Below are 18,724 nucleotides of genomic sequence, written 5' to 3' on the forward strand. Positions count from 1 at the left end.
TGGCTTGCGAAATCAGGAAATATTCTAAATCAAAGATATACACTTAACATTTTTAAAATTGGTCGTAAAATCCAACCAAAAAACCCACACTGATTTTGTATAAAACAGCCAATCTATCAGCAAAGCTATTTCCGTACCACAATCTTGTTAGAACCAGCAAAGCTGCTCCCATATTTCTGATCTGAATCTAGTGATATTTGGCCTTTTTCTTATATGTCCTCAATAATAAATCATGCATTTCAGCTTTCATTTAAAAATTAAATCAATCACCTTTCCCTTTTATTGGTGTAAAATGCTGGAAAACACATCCTGACTATGATTTAAATAGAGCAGCTAAAAGGGATTCAAAATTGCTACTATCTACTGATTACTAAGTCACTCTCAGGTCTTCTTGGAAGATTAACTTAGAGTTGACAAGCTTGAATCTCAATAGTAAAATAAATATATATTTTAAAAGAACATTAAAGACAAAAACAGGACTCAAAGAAAGTAAGGGCCAGAGCAAAAACTTGCAGCTTCCCTTCCCTGTTAGGAGTACACGATAGCGTACCTCCTGCCCGACACCTTTCTGAGCAACAGCCTGCTCTCCTTAACGTGCCTCCTCGATTCCCACCCTGTGGTCCGTACAGGCGGGCAGCCCCTGCAGAGAAAAGCCACTGAAGTCTATGTGTCCTACAGAGCACCAACAGCAATCATTCAAGCTTTTATACAAGCCTGCTGTACCTCTGCAGAAAGGCCACGCTCAATCTGGCCCACAGAAAAAACATAGCAGCCTAGAGTGACAGTATCTACTTATACTGCCGCAGGTTATATATATATATATATATATATATATATATATATATATATATATGGTCTCCAACAGTCTTTCTGAAAAGGTGAACAAGTAAGCATGTATGTACACAGACATACAGGATAACAAATAAACTTGTTCTCTACTACTGAATTTTCCAGTTTGAACATATAGGCATCAATATAGAAAGTTCATGTTATTTCAGGGGATGAATAATGCTGGAGGAATTACAATTCACATAACATAGATTATTTGATCATCACTAACTTGAGGAAAAACTGAAGTCTTAAGGCCAAGTCTATGGGTATTTCTGGTGATGTCATTATGACCTCACACAGATGCCCAAGACATGAAGTGCTGATATTTTGCCTGCCATAGCACAAAGTTAGTTCCGAGAAATATGAAACAACTCTTTGAGAAAAATAGCACACCTTACATTTCAAGCTGTATATTACAGAACACAAATGGTCAAACGTGATGCCACAACTAAGAAAAAGTGACCCACTCCACCAACAAAGGGAGCACCCTCATCACATCAGGACTAAAGGATGTGTCAACAATCAATCCTAGAGAGCTTCACTAGTCACTCTATTAAAAAAAAAGCAAGCACTTTTTTTATTACCCCAAACTATAACCGCCATTTAAAATTTAGTACATGTTACATACCTTCCCAGACTTGTGAAGGACTCACCTACACTAAGCACAGCCAAGTCCAGCAAAGACTACCACCTGAAATGCTTTATTTGTCAGAGCTGTTCTCAACACAGAGCAGCAAAACTGCAACTACTCATGGCAGCAGCACAGTGCAGAAGCACTTTGCCCCAGACAGGTCAAACTTGCTCCCCTTGTACATGCTCTCTACCAAATCATCTTTATTCTAAATTATGTTGACCACGAGTGCTACACAACGGGCTCCTCTGACCCCACAAATAGCTCATCCCTTCTAAGAGTATAATTAAAAAGAATATTTAGCATAACTGTTACAATACTTACTTTCTCTGTGGGAAATCTTCTTACAGAATCAGAATAATTTAGGCTGGAAAGGACCTCTAGAGGCCTGTCTTCCAATTCCCAGCCAAAGCAGTGCTGATTTCAAAGTTAGATCAAGTTGTTCAGAGTCTTGTCCAGTCAAGTTTTTAAATCTCCAAGGGCAAATACCGCAACCTCCACAGACCCCGGGTCAGAGCTTAACCATTTGCATTGTTGATTTTTTCCCCTTATGCCAGTCAGAATTTTCCCATTTCAATGTGTGATGACCGCGCCTCGTCCTTTCTCTGTACACCCCTGAGAAGAGCACCCCTCTTTGCTCCCTAAGAGCCCACCAGGAAATGGAAGGCAGCAATTCACCTTCATCTTCTATTCTCCAGGCTGGGCAAACCCAGATCTTTCAGGTTCTCCTTGTATACCATGTGCTCCAGCCCCAACCACCTGAGCCTCTCCAGTTTGTCCCTACCTTTCTTGCACTGGGGGCCAAAGACTGGACACTGCGTTAGTCCAGGAATAGCCTCATCAAGAGCAACAGCCACCCCCCTCAATCGGGTGGCCACGCTCTTGCCAATACAGCTCAGCATGACATTAGTCTCCATCGCTGCAAGAGCACACTGCTGACTCCAATTCAACGTTGATTTTTATTCACTATATACTTTTATTCCTACAATTCCCCTACCCTAAGTGTAAGGTGTTAGAAGAAAGCAAGCGATATGGATGGGCAGAAAATATCCCTTGGGCAATACTATAATATAAACAAGAAGCTAACGTAGCTAATATTCTTTGTGAAAAACTTACAAAGAAAAGAAGTGGGGCATGATCTTACAGTCACAGAGGTCAACCCAAATTTTGCATGAGAAAGGATGGCAATACTCCATATCTTAAGAAGCAATAAACTTGCAAATCAGTACTGTAAACCTGAAAAGTACTCCTCTGTTTCTTTTTCTAACAAACTTTTAAAAGGGAAATATTTTAACCAAAATATTAACATCTACTGATGGCTGAAACAAGGTGGCTGCTCTGAGTTAAAACTCTTTAAACTATTTATGAAAATGCGACAAAGCCTTTCACATGTTTCACCTAGATCATACATCATTGCTTTACAGGTCCCCTGACATACAGGGCAGCACCAGCTACCTTACTTTCTGATCTCAAAGTTCTTCTGAGGACAGCCTCAGAGGAGCAGCACAAAGGATTCGACAGGAGAATGCACTGCTTCATGAGTGGCATCTCACATCACCTAAACAGAGATCACTCTGGAATAGCCTTTTTTTTTTCTTCCACAGTGACCAAAGAAATATCTACACTTAAAGAAAATTGAATGTGGTTTAGAATGTAGCTATACAACTTCCTGCAGTTGACCCCAGAAAAAATAAAAGACATATGATCTGTAACTTCCTTTGACTTTTCTTTGAAGTCTAGATGGAAAGCTTTAAAGAGCAGGATTTTCTTATTACTTACTTCTAAGATTTTTGCTAAATTAAATTTCAAAATAGTACCTAATCCTAAAATATTTGCATGTACCAATACCATGGGCTAAACCACCCTCTCTTAAAGAAAAACAATTTCTAATCATTATTTTGAGACAGGATGCACTGAATTACTTTGATGAAATGAGTAGTACATGCCACTCACTTGACAGCATTAATTCCAAAGCATTTGCAGAGAATCTATACACAGGTCAAAGCAGATATAAGCGTAGGTCAAAACAGATACAGGAGGAAGGAGATGTGAGAAAAGGAAGATGTGTTACCTGTACTGAGCTACTGAGAGCAATCTTCCTTGCCTGGCCGCGCAAAGCATGCCCTCGCAGGGGGTGAATCAGGTTTCATTCAGAGAGCCAAGGCAGGCAGCTTTCGATACAACTTCATAGGATGCTCCCCATATGCAAGAATGGGTTTAATAAAGATTCAATTTATCATTTATTTAAAGCTTGTCTTCTATTACTTTGCTACATATTGCTGCCGCAGGGAGCAGCTTTTTCATATCTGCCTAGATAAGAGCTAAAACCTCCAGCATCATGACTGCCAAACACTCCAAGAGCAACCAGCAGCCCTGGACCCTAAGATTATGCTGTGCAAGTTCAAAACCTGTCCCCTTACCAGCTGCAGAAGTTCCACCCAAGAGCACAAAATATTTTTTAACATTGAGAAATAGGCATGGAAATATTCACACACACATATGTGTATATTCATTTATGTATACCGTAAGCAGAATTCTGCACATTGTGGACATATCCAAAGTAAAGAAGCCTTCAGCAATGTAGTAACAGTAAGAGACACAGATGTCTGGAATATTCTGCATCCACGAGAGGAACGCCATGGCAAACGCACCAGAGCTGTTGCACGGTGGTAGCGTTCATGGCACTTCTCCAGTGAGCCTGCTGCCACACTGGAAACGCGCGCGTGTGCTCCCAGCCCCACGCAGCCGTCTATCCACTCCCCGTGCCAGCCTATTAACCCAGAGATGAGCTGCAACACTGCACGAGAATTAAGAGAGAGAAATGAGAGACTGAAGAGAGGCTCCCCCACCTGTACCCAGCATGAACGCGCACATCGGCACGGGATTCAACTCGGGTCTGAAGTTTTACGTGACCTGGAAAGGTTTTTCCATCACTTGTCTAATAAGGACAAAACCCACTCTATGTGCAAAACTCTTAAACACCTCCAAGACTGGCACTTTTACTTCTCCAGGTTTGTTTTTTTTTTCCCCCGCCTTCATTCTGTCCTCTCCATTTAGCTTACATAGAGACCACCTCCAGAGTGCCATGCTAATTAGCAACAGCTTGCACTCTATATTAAAAACAAAAATAGCAAAAAAAAAAAACCTGGTGAAAAGGGAAATCGAATGAGTTCACATGCATTTCATCATCTCATTAATACCGGCATATTTTAATTATATCCAAATAATTTAAATTCTGATCTGATCAGTAGATTTGCCATAATTGCTGAAAAATAAAGTCATAAATTAGATGTGTGACACAGTAGGGTCTATTGCCCTACACATTTTCTGTAAAGCACTACAAAAATATATATGGCTGTAATCAAAGCTGACAATAATAAGCTCACTGTGTCAGGATGTAAGAAAGAGGTGAACAGTAGAGAAGAGTTAGGCTCATGTAGAAAATAAATCCAAAACCTCCAAAGTATTACCTCAACAAACTAAATAAATATTTTATTAAATGAAGTTCTTTTTGCTTTCACTAACATGAATAGCTCCTAAAAAAAAATATTTCTTATAAGTAAACGTCTATTCTATAAATTCTCTACATTTTCCTGTATTTCATAACCATTTTTCCCAGTGGGCCTAATTCTGTTTTTTTATGTCTGTACTTCCTACATGTTCAGCATTTTCCAATCTATCTACTTTGAATACAAACTAAACTACAGATTACAGAGAATAAAAAGTTAAATGACTCTTAACTCTTAAAGTTTTGCCAGTATTGTAGCAAATGGAATACTGCATATTGCTTTCAAGGAGGGAAATACAATTTAACTGACATTTCACCAGCATCTTGAGACTCAGAGAGACTCCTATCATATTGAATATTTAATTAGAACACAACCTATGAAGAAGTAAAATCTGACAATATTTTTTTTCCCCAAAAGTCTTGCCTAAAATTTAACGATATTTTGCACTTATAATATACATTCTAATAGACACCATAATTATAATTAAGATCAGCTAAGCTATATTAGGGAATTTCAATAACTGCTGTCTCCTCCTAATATATAAACAAGGAGAGCATCAATGATATTGAAAGACAACAGAGTCAATGCAGATAACACAGAGTTCAATGCTACAAGATATTACTGAAACAAAAGATTATTAAACAAGCAAGAACATATTGAATCCTCAAGCGCCAAGTAACTGTTAGCTGAGAAGGGTTAGAAGAAACTTCCACCGTGACAAAAAGCACACCATAACTGCTCACAACAGTTAGATGACACTGGATGGACTGTGTAACACATCCCACTGAGACGCGGCCACTTTTTGAATTGCTGCTGATAACACACACACTAGGATAATCTTGCCCTGGAGTGCAAAGTAGTTGGAAATTAGATCTTTGTCTTGAAAATACTGGTGTTTCAGACAAGAAATACAAGTATTAGCACAGATCTGATTGAACCTGCTTGCAACACTGATTTTACACATATCTAAATCCACAGACGTCAATAGGGACTTTGTTTATACTATATACCTCTCCCACCATATCCATATGGATGTAACCGTGAAAATGGATGATCCCTTTCAGGCACATCTAGCTCAAACTCCTCCTGTACACACCTGTGGGCACCTCATAATTGGGAATTTGCTAGATTAATTAATTTCACTCCATGGAAATGTGGAGATGTGGGAGAACATTGAGCCTTCTACACAGTAGAGAACCATTGCCCCTGAAACAAGCTGGTATCCTTGCACCAATAAAACACTTTTACTACAGATACAAACAAAACTACTTCGGCAGAAAACCAAAAAGGCATCATGGTGAAGTAGTCCTTGCTGGTGTCACTCCTACCTGGAGAGAACCTGATTTTCAAGCGTAACAGAGATGCTTTACCATAATGCTATTGGGGTGTGTTACCCTGAAAATGCAAGTGCACTGCCAAGACCCCTCAGCTCTGCAAGAAGTTGCAGAAGAGAATGAGACAAGATACAAGGTACCCCAAAGTGCAACCACCTGCTTTGGAGCCAGCCTTTGCACTCTTCACAAGCGTGCTTAGTCACAGAATAATGACAACCCAGGTTGAGGCAGATCCTATGCTGGTAACCACTCTCATTTACTAACACTGTAACACTACTATACAAGGACAAATCCTGCAACCCTTCATCTAGTGAAAGGTATTTCGCTGGAAGCTTACCCACATAAAAAGCTGGGGATCAACTTTCTCTGATCATTAAATCAGACGCAGGCAGATGCTGACACATCAAGCTCCTACCCAGGGCTTGGTTCACAAAGGAATGATTTACTTAATATTTTAAATCGAAATGAGCTTTCTTGGTTAAAAACAAAACACGCACCAACTCTCAATGCTCTTACTTTAAGAGCAATGTTTTTTCAGTTTCGCTTCCAACTCTTCCCAAATGACATAACCAGAACTGCAAACAAGCCATGTCCACATAGCAACTTCTACCACAATGACACAATTGGTCTAAATTTACACTGACACCACTTTACCTTTATTCAGCTTCTCCCACATGCACAGGCTCTTGCACTAGGTATTCCACTCCTTCAGTTAACTGTAGCGTCATATATAATTAACCTATGCTTGCTAAACTTCCACATGAGAACTCTTTCAAAGGTAAGAGCCAAAGAGCAGTCAGTCTCAGTGAATTTCTTCTCTTTGGGCTGTTGCTGTACTGTCCTGGTGGGCGTTCTCTGGATCCAGCACAGTCCTCGGACAATAATATTTTGTGCTGCTCCATTAAATATTTTCTTTTCAGAATCCATGTTATTATTTCCTGTCTCTCTTCAAAGTGTGAAGTAAGACTGCTTTATGGACTTAATATATAGCCAACCATTAAGCCCTCCGTATTTCATGTTACACACAGCTTGCTAAAATGCTATTAAGCACATCTCGGCCGAAGGCGTAACGTCAACTCTACAAAACCCAGCAAAATTCTGCCACAGAATCAAATGACCAAACTGTCCCTCTAAATACAAAAACGTACCACTAGGAAATATCAAAACCGCCTAAACAGTATTCACATTACCTCCTCGTATCAAACCCGGCAATACACACACAGACACTGCTGAGTCTTCACATCGTACGTGTTAAACACAGATCACTTGCTCGCCGACAGCAGAAGGGATCCCGCAGCCCCTCCCGCAGCCAGCCTCGCTCACCCAGAGCTCATCCCCGCTCCCGCCACGCAGCTCACCGCCACCCAGTCCCAACAACACCCTTCGGCCAGGCAAGGAGGTGCGCTACTTGGGAAACTGAATTTCACTTCCAAATGGAGCAGGAGAGCCGCCCCTGCACGCCTTCCCGGCCATTGACCGACTTATTTAAGTAAATAACTATTCAACACGCGCAAAGATGAAGTAAGTAGACAGCTAAAAGAAATCTAACGTACATCGTGGCTCTCTCTGCGCAGGAATTTCATTCAGCAAAGCGCACCATCGTTGGGATTCTGCTGCCATACTCTGAAATCACTTTTTACAGCAAGCGCTGCCAAGACCCATTAGCTTTTTTTAAACAAATCTGTAAACATCAAGTATTTTTTTCCGCCAAAATAACTACTCGCTTATGCAAACGACGGAGAACAGGACAGCAAACGCCGGCTCAAGCAGCAGCTAAGGGGCTTATTTTGCCACGGCTCGAGGCTGTCAGGGTCCCGGGCACAGTTTAGCGCTTCCTATGCACGACTTTGATCAAATCACTCCCTGACGACGTCTCGGGCGCGCTTTTGTCTGCGAGGGAGAAGGAATAAAGCACCCGGACACTAACGCGAAATCACGGCCGCTAATGGGGTAAACACGAAAATAATTACCGCGCCGCCGAGCGCTGCCGGCCCGAGTCCCGCGGGAGGACGCGCCCCGCCCGGGCACCCCGCGCTGACACCGCGGTCGCGCCGCTCCGCTCCGCGCCCGCCCAAGCGCGCCCGCCCAAGCCCGCCCGCCCGGAGTTGGGCCGGGGCAGCACGGCCCCCGCACGGGCACAGACACGCGCGGAAGGGGCCGCGGGGGGAGGCGCCGCGCCAGCCGGGGACTGTGAGGGGACAGCCGGCAGCGCGCCCCGCTCCTCTGCCCGCCTCCCCCCCGCCGGACGCGACGCGACGCGACGCGGCGCGGCAGGAAGGGAGCCCTCCCCAGAGCTGCTGCCGGCCCCGCTTTACCTCCGCAGCCTCCCGCTCCCGCCGCCGCCCCGCCAGTGCAGCCGGCAGCGGCGGCGGCAGCCCCGGACACCCCCCGCCCCGCCCCGCCCCGCCCCCTGGCGGGGCCGCCGGGGACTCGCGCGCCCCCTTGCCGCGCGCGGGGGGGTGGGGGGGCGCGGGGTCCTTCCCGCCCCGCGCGGGGTGAGGGGAGCGGGGAGAAGGGCCCCCTCCGCCATTTTGCCCCCTCCGAAGCCCGGCGAGGGCTCTGCGGCGTGGGCAGGTGTGGGGCGGGGAGGGGGGCACGGCGCCCCCCGGGCTCCCCCTCTAGACGCTCTCGGCCGCCTCACAAATCGAGTAGGAACATGGTCCCTCCGGATCAGAGGAGTCGTCGTTCCTGTGCCCCATTCTGCCTAGCGCCCGGGGCAGGGGCACGGGACGGGCTAACCCCGCTCCCGTCGCCCCCTCACCGCGCAGAGCGGAGCAGCTGCCACAGCAGTGCTCTTCATTTTCACCGCTCCGCCCGCTGCCTCTGGAGAAAGTTTTTCTCTCAGCACCTTCAGGGCCAGTGTACCTCCTCTTGCCTTGATGCCAGGGCTGGGGTGACTCTCACATTCTTTCTGCAGGCGTTTGGGCCCAACGGGCGGCTCCAGGAGCGTGCAGTGCGAAATGTTAGATTTCCTGCTAGTGAAGAAATACCGAAAGAGGGAGAGAAGGTGGGAGGATGCTCAGGTCGGGATGGACAGTCAGCTGCAAGCTTTCCATCACTGCAGCTTGGGGGCCAGTGGGGCCTTTAGCCTCCTCTCGGCTGCCGTTCATTTCGGCTTAGTGACTGCAAAGTCTTGCAGAGATAAACACACGCAAAAATACACTCTATTCAGATTTTTGACAGCTGTAATAAGCTCAAGGAAGAATTATGTAAACATTATTAAGTGTAATAAACACATGTCAGCATTAGGCAGTCTTGTGTAGAAATGTTGGTAAAAGCCATGGCGAACGTTTTATTCATAATGTCTTTTTAACTTTATGTAGCTGGTGTAATAGGCCTTGTGCTTTGCTGTTGCCTGGACGGAAAATCATTACCCAGTAATAGATGAGCCAGTTCGGAAGGAGAGCCACTGGGATACTGCACACTTTCATTCATAGATGCTCCGTATTAGAGGAAGTAGCAGGAGGCCTGCCAACTTTCCCAATTTAATTATTAAGCTGTCAGTTCCTGACTCCTTGTTTCAACTTCCTGAGGCAACATCTGGCTGTAATAACAAAAATAAATAAATAAATAAAATTTGATCATTCACTCAGCAGCATTCTATTTGCAATGTCCTTTTTACTGCAACTTTTATGAAAAACTCAATACGGGGGGATCTGGACCTGGCATCTCTCTGAACTACCCCAAAGTAAAGACGAGAATAGTTTCGGCTGTGATCCTCAAGGCAAAGCTGTGCAGAAGGCTCTATCATATTTGAGCGTTTTTTCAATGAGTCCAGTGGTGTGCGTTTTAATCTTCCTAATCCTTCTTTTATTCAGAAGAACATCAGTGGTTTTTTCATTGCATGAAGCTGAACGATATGACTTTGGGAGATAAAAAAATAAAATCTTTTCCTAGCCAAGAATTGTTGCATTTTCATCAAACATTGCTTAAAAAAGGGTAATGGTGGTTTCACAAAAAAAAAAAAAAAGCCATAAAGGATATCAGATTTAAATGCTACCAAATGTGAGCGAAACACTGAGGAGAAGTTTTAAAATATCTATGACTGCATCTTCACGTGTTCTCTGGGTCTGTTTCATATGATGTGACAGCTTCAGCTCACAAGTCGTTATTGCAGTGGCTTTTGGAACTGCATGCCTGTTTTTTTTTTCATATCCTCACTCAAATACACGCACACGCTTACAAAAATATGTATCTATATATGCACACATGCACACAGAGAGGCAAATGCAGAGTGACTCAGCTCTGCGTTCTACTTGCTTAATCAGTTTTCAAAGCTCCAGCACTGTTCTCTTTTCTTATTTAAAATGCCTAAAGCCACCTTTCCCACATTGCCTATTTCTCTGCCGGGGCGCAGAGCCTTTGACAAAGCTAGGCCATCTACAGTGCCTTAGCTGGGCTCCTCCTCCTTGGGTCGCACTCTCCTGAATGCCTATCTGAAGGTCAGGAGGTCAGCCATTCCATTAATCACACAGCAGCTTGGACTTCAGTGCCAACCCTGCACGCTAGTCCTAGGGAATCCAAGACCTTTCTTCCTGGTAGTCACTTGGAGCTAAGGATCGAGATCGAGATCTGGAGGCAGAGGTCCTGCAAGCCCAAACTGTGATGAGATGATATCAGGAATGCTGCAGGCTAACCACCATCAGCCATGAACGGCATTGTGCACAGCGCAACACGTTGGTCTCTCCAGTGGTAAGTACGAGTTGGGCATGTATGGCAGCAGTGCCTGATTCAGTACCTCCAGGTGTAACTCTCCCAGAGAAAGCACTCCTCCTGGTTTTCCCATTCCATTAATTCTCTCTCCCATTAAGAAGTTAGGTGTAGAGATCAGAAGAGTCTGAAGTCGATGTTGCTGTCATTTGGGCTCCTGTCAGAGGTTTGACATTACATCCTTTTTTTTCCCCCCCTCAGAAGTTTCCTTCTTCTCGTAGCATGGAGGAACTTCTGGAACATTTTATTGATTTCTTAGCTGCTCTCCACTGGAACTCCTCATCATTCCTGCTTCCTAAGGCTCACCGGGTACTTTTTCTTTTATATCCTCCAGTTCAAGCAGCAGAAAGGCTAACTATCCTGTTAAGTAGGGCAGACTTTCTTAAATCATTGAAAGAACTCTGGATAATCCTTTCATACCTGTCTCCCATCTTCAAGTGAAATGACTATACCTCTTAAGTCCTTATAGGAGGGGATTGAATACTTGATATAAATTCTATTCAAGATTCTCCTGTTTTCCCCACAGTTCATGAAAGATCAGTCAGACTCTTCCTTTAGACTGTAAAGAAGAAAGAAAATAGAGCAAGGGGAGAGTGTTGAAAGTGGATTTTCTGGTCAAATTCTATTTATCATTTTTTCTACCATTAGCCAATTTCCAGGCATATGGCTCAGATTTATTTTTAGAAAAGTCACCTGCAATTAAAAAAAAAAAAAGAAAAAACTCAAACCAAAACATTTCAAAATGCTCTGGACCAAAGCAATGGTTCTGAGACAGCAGTGAAGACTATGCTAAGTCTCGTGACTAGATGCAGCTTTGAAAATTTTTGTATAGTCTCTTGCTATAGGAAGTAGAGTTTGTACTATAAGGAAGGGGAATTGGTACTTGTGAACATTAAGGAGTCTATAATCAAGTTCCCTACATTTTGCTCAGGAGATCCCTTGACAACTTCTGCACCATGTAGGAATTCAGCAGTAAAGAGGAAACTGTGCAAAAAATGAGCAAATCCTTTACAAAAAGAAGGTTGAAGAACAATTTAACACAGAGAATTTCACAACCTGCTGGTGAAGGTCAATAACAAGATGGATAAGATTACAACAGATGTATTTATATATTTACAAATGTGAAAGCAGAAATTAGGGTCGTCTTAAAAGTACCAGCTGTTAATTGCCAGCCTCAGGTACAGACACAGACTTGGAGAGACTGCTAATTAACTGCATGAAAAACTAGAGGAGTTTCAGCTCTGAGTTACTTGCCATGGACCTAAGAGGTCAGGTGAGAGACTCTGATTCCCAGGTGGATCCCAAGCTGGATGACATTTGTTGGCTATATGGAGGCAATGATGTCTATCTGAAAAACAATCACCTATGCAGAAGGAAGCATTACCTGGGAAAGTAGGATGCGCTGATCCACTAGGACCAGCATCATCAGCTATTAAAATGAACTGACATAAAGAGCCTCCCAGATATCTGTTATTCTATGGTCTGAGACATCAGCTCATGTAAAACTGCAAAATGCTTGAGACTCAGCATCTAAAATTACTTTCCTTAGTGAAAAGCATCATGTGCTGAAAGGAAGAAAAAACATCCCGCAGGACTTGAAACATCAGTGAACAGACAAGAGAAATCCAGAATCCCACTGAGCTTGGAGGGATTTCTGCACACTTAAATGAACATTTCTTGCAACAGCCAGCACTCACTTAAGGACATGATATAAATCCCAAGCTATTAATAATAACAACTCAATCCCTAGCAATATTCATTTTGGCTTTTTTCTGCAAGATACTGGTCGTAAGAAGGAACATGGAGTCTGCAGACAGAGTTTAGTGCGTGAATTTTGTCTCTGCCATGCTTACTAGGTAACAGAGATGATATTTATTTCAGAGATGAAAAATAACGCTTTGGTGCAATCAGACCATCATGCAATAATAACTGACGGTGGCAGCTGAGATTACAGGAACATCTGCAGCTACAAATATTCAGCTGGGACTCCTTTAGGCTTCTGTGTATCAGCAACACATGGGTGCCATGACTTCTAAATGCTTGATAAAGGAAGTAAAAAATAAAGCTAATGAAAAATCCAACCAGTATAATTGATATTGTAAAACCTTCTCTACTGGGCTCAGTAATGACTTAACAAGGGCATGGATAAAAGACAAAGAAGAAAGGCGTTAGAACAGCTAACCCGTTTATTACCTGAGAGTTTTCTTTAATGATAATGAGAAGATTGGGAGAGATAATTAGGTGCATTGTGTTTAAAGAACTACTCCTCGAGGTTGTCCCCAGGATGGATTGGCAGGGAGTATCAGGTAGCAAGTGTACTGATAAGACAGTATGAAGAACATGGGAGGACTATTGTGGGAGTGTAAAAGGTTGTAAAGGTCTCTAAGGAGTTAGGATGTAAAATTGAAGAAAGCAATGCCAATTTGTAAGAAATCATATCACCTTAGCATATAATCAGTGACATTGAACTGGAACCTTAATTGCAGAAAAAAAATGTATATAGCAGAAAAATTCTTACAAATGTGGAGGTAAATAAATAGAGCTGGCTAAAGTACTGTGAAATTACCCAATAAGGAGAAACTCGATTTGGATGGCAAAAGAACAAAAATGTAAGTTACGGAAAGACAGATGCCTAAATCAAGCTGTGTTTGTATTTCTGGATTTGTCCCATACACTTATGGTAACATGTAATTCCTCCAAGATTTCTGCTAGATCTTCTCTAGAAGGAATTGATGCATCTAGTAGGCACAGATCAGTGCTATTTGGGGGTCACAAATTAAACAACAGGGAACCCAAGTCTTTGACTATAAAAGCAGAGTATTTCATTCTTGTGGAGGTCCTTAAGGCTGATCATGGTAGGTATGGAATTCACAGAGTACATGGAGTACACTGCCTGCTAATTTACAAAGCACCACCAAAAAGATGTTACCAGAAATAATGAGTAGAAATAAGTTTTGCTGATAGTATGCAACAGCAAAGTATGCCCAGCCACTAAGGGATGAAAGACTGGGGACAGTTGCACATCCACTGATGAAACATAGCATTGCAGTTTGGCCCTGTAAGCTGCATGTTCTGGCAGAGGAATCCAAATGGCTGTTATATGTCAAAGCTTTAGACATCTTCAGACAAGTATGAACTAGTGTCTATCCTGCAAGTAATGGAAGGGATGTACTGTGTAAATCACATCGGTGATCCATGCTTAGAGTTCTGATCGAGAACAACAACAAATCTGTGTTACAAAGGTCCCTGTGTCATCATTTTATGTAATACCACTCAGCCCTCAACAATCCAATACTGTTCTGATAAAATTATTTTTGAATTCATGCTTCCTGAGAAACTTTCATATTTATCAAAAACTGGCAAGGACCTTTGCACCTGCACAGGTGCCAGATGCAAAAGACTTTTATGTCAGTGACCTGGGACAATATTTCAAAAGATGGATCAATATATGAGTCAGATGAGAGCACCCCAAACACAGGATAACAACAACAAAACAAAACAATACACACACCCCCAAAAAAACAAAAAAAAGAATAATCTGTCCATCTATGAAAAAAACAGAAAGGCATAACTATGCAACTAAATAGTGGAAGACTGAATCTAGACAAGGACTTAAAAAATCTGAAGTTTTCAGCATAGTACATGCCCAACTAATGGGCCTGGCCCATAAGTTATGGACTCTGTATTCCCCCATGATTTTAGTCCATCTAGAAGCAGAGCGCTGGAAATGACTACAGCATTCAAAATCTTTGTAGATGTTGGATTCCCTGGTTTTCTGGAGTTTCTACGATATTGAAACTTGTGTTGCTGGTTAGAATTCTTGTAAAACTAAACAGAGAAAAGGCCATAATAATCAGTGCAAGCAGCCATAGGGACATATGTGTCTTTATAAATGTGTTATTTTTTAATAGGCATACATTTTTTTATAAATATATATTATATATTATATATATATTCATATATATATATATTTTATATATATATGAAATTCAGAAAAGTTAAGTCCTACCAGCACATGTAGAAGTTCTTATTTGCAGTTTCTCAACATACTTCTCCCTGGCTCTACATCTTGAATTCAGCCTCCAGGGCAGATGTTCAGTCCTGCAATTACTTTTGAAATGACATTCCTCTAACCTAACTTGTTAAGTGAATATTGTGCAGTATGGAAGGATATTAGTAGGTGACTTATTTTAACAGTTACTTTTTACAGTCTTTTACAAGGTGATTGCTGCATGGATGCACAGAGTGCACCTGCCTTCCCTAGGACCTTATGGGTTAGCAACAAATATTTCATGTAATAGAGAATCAAGAGTGGTACTTGAACCTATATTCTGTTGTCCTCTAATATATCCTTGGATACGCTATAAGTGGGTGGCATTGGTTGAAGAAAAGATTAAGCAGATGCTCAACTGATAAACATAGTGCAGATCCATTGCTGCTCCAAGTTATTGTTTCATCGTGGGATCTGCTCCAGGTTTGTAAGCAGACGCTGCTGAATGATGGGGCATGATTCATGGGCTGAAACATAGATTTCTAGTCTCCTCCCAGAGAGGTATCTGGTGATTAGGAAAGATATCCTAGAGTGTCTCATAATGGCACTCAACACCTACGTCACAGCAAGCCTTTAATCTCCCTAACTTGGAGTCAATTTTACACTGAACATCTAGATGCTTTCTGGCCATCTTTTCAGAGGATCACATTGAATCTTAAGTATTTCATTCTTTTATGCTTATTTGGAAATAATTATCTCCAACAGAATACAAACAAGTAAGCAAACAAACAAGAATACCACTAGGGTGTCTGTAATTGAGACGTTAGGCATAATTGTTTATCTGTGGAGGATAAGACATAGCTATTTATCTATGTTAACCTTTGACTATTTTCTTAGTCACGTGGAACAGCTTAGTAAAAAAAGAAAGGGTGATGTATAGGCATAACAGCTAGTCTGAGGAGGTTTGCGAAATCACGCTGTCACTGTTTCATTCAATCCAATGAGGTCAGAGTCTTCTAATTAAATTCAGTGAGTTTTACATCAAGCCTTCAGTCTGCATTCTTGGTTGTCATAAACACAGTTGATATTTGTTATTATTTATGCCGTAGTACTTTCATGAGTGTGTTTGGGTTTTGTGCAAATGCAGAACTAGACTTATTGCTATGGGGATAAAATGTGCCTTCCTAACTCAGGAAAATATCCCTCTGACAGCTAGGCTTGGTAAGCGTTACTGAGTTTCATCCATTGCTTATATCTGACTGTAATTTGCTGTGGAACGTTCTGCTATAGCTTTCTATAAAGAGTAATATGAAAATTGCATTGAATAATATCCAGGAGTGAAAATAAAGGGAGAGGGAATGGGCACCACCACCTCCACAGCCTCAGCTAGGAGAGAGGCAACCCACCTCGCCTGGCTGGCGGGGGCCGGTGCAGTGAGGGCTCCCTCTTCCGTTGCAGATAGCTGTCGTCACCGGGCATATTCTCGTTTTAACCCAAACATCTGGTTCCCTGCTAGATTTTGTCATTGCTCTGCCTAACTCACATTTCCATTTTAAATGAGCATTATTCTGTTGTGTTCTTTTACTGCTTGTTATTGCTTTGTACTGCGGCATTGCTTGGGCTTTCCATTGACTAACACAAAAATCAATACCTCTTCTATAGAAAAAAAATCCAAATAAACTGAATGCAAATAATACAATCATGAAGGCACCATTTAAATTAAAGTGAAAAAACCCCAAATTACCACCAAACAACAGAAATGCACAACACACTAATGCCAACCTTCTCTCTTCATGACCAGTTGTAAGGTATTGTTGTATCATTGGCATTTATGATCTCAGTGAAGTTTTATTTAAAATGTTATCACTTTTAGTAAACATGGAGAATACTTCTTGGAATGATTTATATACATGAGACTTTTTTATTTAGATAATTTATTTCCTTCTTTCATTTGAATATGCTCACAAGGTAAGTCTGAAACTTGTTTATCTGACAAGGTCCAAGCACAAGCATGAACTTGCGAACTTTTAACACTTGGCTTTCAAATACAATAAAGAATAATTTTGATAAGAACTATTTATGCTGGAAGTTGTGTTACTATCTCCCATTAATCTGCCTCCTTCTATGGCATTATGTCCTTCTGCTTTTCCCCCGACTGGTTCATCTACTTAAGTCTTTGGGGAAAGAACAGTCATTTGCTAAATGCTTTTACAGGCCATAGCACAGGAGGGTCCTGACCTGACAGGTCTTTGGCCTTAGAATATATTTTAAAGGGATTTGTTATTTATTATTTTTGTGTGTAATATATCATGGAAATTTTCCATTGCTCTCATATTTTATCAAAGGTTGGTTTTTAACCCCCTTAAAATGTCTCAGTTCCCCTCAGAGTGTCAGGTTTACAGTATGGCAGCTTCTGCAATACAGTCATGATATAGATTACATAGAATAATGGTTGTGTTACAGTAAGACTCAAGGAAATAGTGAAGCATTTTGATGTCTTGCAGTGGCAGCACAAATGACACACCACGATGACATTTTCCCTCTGTTTGGACTCTGCTGGGTAGGAAACATCCAAAAAAAAATCCTCTGTTCATCTATAGGCAGTTACAGTACTATCAGCAGTGCACGTTCCTCCGAGCTTGCCTGCCTTCAATTCTGACCAAGGATGAGTAAGCACCATTTTGGATATGAAGGCACTTCAATTTTCACGCTTATTCAATCCTTATTCAATCCTAGGCCTCTGCTGAGACTATGCGAGTAAAAGTGCCATGTATAAAAATGGCTTTATGATATGCATTTGTCCTCAAAAAGTCCATCTGCAACAGTAACTGATGTGTCTGCATAAAGCATATTTTTGTGTGTGTGTGTGTGTGTGAGAGAGAGCGAGAGAGAGAGAGAGAGTGTATGTATTTTCAGGGAGATTCAAACAAAATAATGTGTACAGGCAAGTTATTTGAATATTTGTCCCTTTGCATTTCAAAATTCTGGACTGTGCAACCAGCAATTTCTCTGCCTTCTTACAGTGTTTTAGTGTAAGCAGCCACAAAATTCTCTGAACACTCAGCTGACGAAATCACTTCAGGACTGTTAGAGCTCAAAGCAGCTCTGCTGCCTTGTATTTTTACATCCACAATTTAATAGGAAATGCTATCTTTTTCATTTAGTAGTATTGTCTTCTCCATCTGGATTTATTCTACACTAGAGAAAATATCTTTGGAATTTCTTATCAGCAATGTGCTGAGAAAAAAAATGGTAACATTTCAGAAGTTTATATCCTAAATTTCCAGGCAGGAAGGCAGGCGATATAGCAGTCACGAGTCTTTTGGGGAACAGATCTTGACCACACTGGATATTTAAGGTTTCATTGCATCTAAAAAAAAAAAAGAGCTAAAAAACTCCTACTCCTCCTCCTTTTCAAGTTTCACATCTTAATTTATAACTGTGAAAGTCACTTTTACCTCAGTTCTCTCCACATATAAAGCCAACATGGCTGCGCTATCTTTTTGCCAGTCCTCTTTCCCCATTGATTCTTTAATCCAGTGACTTCAATTTGTCAGAAGTCTCAAAGATAAAAGTTGCTACAAGTTTTATGAACTTCATGCCTAGGTGGAAGACAGAGACCTTATTGGTGCTGCCACCAAGAGAAGGAAAGTCAGCCCATGTGGGATCTGGTGTTTGGTAGTACACATGCCAGCAAACACCAGCCAGTCCTTGCAGA

General features: G+C 41.8%; 1 protein-coding gene across 4 annotated transcripts in view; it reads right to left on the bottom strand.

Moving 5' to 3' along the window:
• The window catches only part of RARB (retinoic acid receptor beta), a 335,268-nt gene extending 326,585 nt beyond the window's left edge, over positions 1–8,683 (bottom strand). For 2 of the 4 annotated variants that reach the window (XM_054815865.1, XM_054815867.1), the window contains exon 1: positions 8,621–8,671. The gene's annotated coding sequence lies outside the window, so the exon portion shown is untranslated. Of the gene's footprint in view, positions 1–8,620 lie in introns of all 4 variants that reach the window. The other 2 variants (XM_054815866.1, XM_054815869.1) reach the window with 2 other exon arrangements.
• Positions 8,684–18,724: the final 10,041 nt, after the last annotated feature.

The sequence above is a fragment of the Grus americana genome, chromosome 2, assembly GCF_028858705.1.
Source record: "Grus americana isolate bGruAme1 chromosome 2, bGruAme1.mat, whole genome shotgun sequence".
NCBI lineage: Eukaryota > Metazoa > Chordata > Aves > Gruiformes > Gruidae > Grus > Grus americana.